Genomic DNA, 1,713 nt, shown 5'->3' on the forward strand with positions numbered 1-1,713 from the left:
CCTCTGCTTCTGTGGACGGGATGGAGTTTCTGCATTTTCCATAAACTTTGTCCTCTCGGCCCTCACCCCTAAAGGAGATCAGGCCTTTCTCTAAAAGTACACGCTGAAACACGCGGTGAAATCTGGCCACCCATTCTCAAAGACGCAACCTGGACCCACCCGCTTGACTGTTTCCCCCCGGCTCTCCCCCGCCCCGGAAAGAAGGGTCATAAAAAGAGGGATGGGGGCTGGGAAGGGGATTTCTGGGTCTCTCGGAGGGAAGCTTTGCCCACAGTGAGAAGTAACCTGAGGGGTGCCCTGCAGACATGCCCGGCGGGGTCCTTGCACGTGGAGGGGGCCTCACCTGGCTGGGAGGGGGCCTCAGTTCTCTCCGATGGAGGCAGGGAGGCTGCAAGAGAAGAAAGGAAGTGAGCGAAGTCTTAGGAAAGAGGGGGAGGCGTTCTGTGTGCGTCCAAGTGACCTCCAGGCCAGAGCAGAGCACAAAGGCTGCAGGGATCCTCCAAAGGCTTTCAGGGGACCAGGGACACAAAACAGATCCCACAGTGCACGGGGGAAGTGCCCGTGTGGGCCTCCAAGTGACCCACGCAAAGTGTTTACTTTTCTTCCCTCGGGTGATAATTACCTTGAAAATCCTCCTCGGTCCCGGAGCTTCTGAACAGAGTAAATTAGGATGAACAATATTCTTACCACGAAGAAATAGCGTAGAGGAAAGAAAACCATCCCTGACAGGGATCTTAGGGGAGTTTTTTCCTAACCATGATTTTGTCCTCCCCCCACTGCCAGATAAATCACAGCACCAAAAATATCCCATTCAGCGCTCGCTTCGGCAGCACATATACTAAAGTTGGAACGGTACAGACAAGATTAGCACGGCCCCTGCGCAAGGATGACACGCAAATTCGTGAAGCGTTCCCTATTTTTAGGAGATATGGGGATATATGCATATGTATAGCTGATTCGCTTTGTTATAAAGCAGAAACTAGCACACCGTTGTAAAGCAATTATACTCCAATAAAGATGTTTAAAAAAAAATATTCCATTCACTACACACGAAGAGCTTTATTTACTAGTTAATAAAATGCTCAGAGCGGCAGCAGAAAAAACTTTGATACCAAAGCTTAATTTATCCAGACCCTTTTGTCAAATCATAATAAAGGGTTTACAAGGAACAGATCTTGCTTGGAATGGGTTGGCCACCCTGGGGGGTGAGCGGCCCTCTCTGTGCACATCATCCTTCAGTCTTTCCGTTGGCACGTCCCACCCTGGGAATGTGTCCTGGGATCTATGGGATCCTGCATTTAATCCATTAATACCTTAGCTTCCTGTGAGCGACCACAGACCGCTGGATGCCCAGTGGGTCCTGCTCGTGAAGGATGTATGGAACATTTTATTAGTGAATTACCGACACACCTAGGGTTGCTCCTTACTGTGAACAAGCTTCTTCCGGGCGCGTTGTCTTGACTAGATTTGAGGCACCCCGTACCCACACGTCCACCCTTAAAACTGTCTATTTTTGTGGGCTGAGATTTTTTTCACTTTGAAAGGGACAGTCTAGGCCCATGCAGGCGAAGGCATTAGCCACCACCTTAAGGGAACCCGCATCGCTGGCCCTGCGTGCAGCCGTCATACGGGGTCACATGGATGTGGCCCAGTCGTCTCAGAGTGGGGACCCGGCCCCTGAGCTGGGGCAGAGAGGAGCGTGGCCTCCGTCCG

General features: G+C 51.3%; 1 non-coding gene across 1 annotated transcript; it reads left to right on the plus strand.

Moving 5' to 3' along the window:
- The first annotated feature begins 814 nt into the window (after window positions 1–814).
- Window positions 815–921, plus strand: LOC132347158 (U6 spliceosomal RNA). Its single transcript, XR_009497114.1, has one exon. It is a non-coding gene; the product is annotated as a U6 spliceosomal RNA (small nuclear RNA).
- Window positions 922–1,713: the final 792 nt, after the last annotated feature.

Source organism: Balaenoptera ricei, chromosome 13, assembly GCF_028023285.1.
Source record: "Balaenoptera ricei isolate mBalRic1 chromosome 13, mBalRic1.hap2, whole genome shotgun sequence".
Lineage (NCBI taxonomy): Eukaryota > Metazoa > Chordata > Mammalia > Artiodactyla > Balaenopteridae > Balaenoptera > Balaenoptera ricei.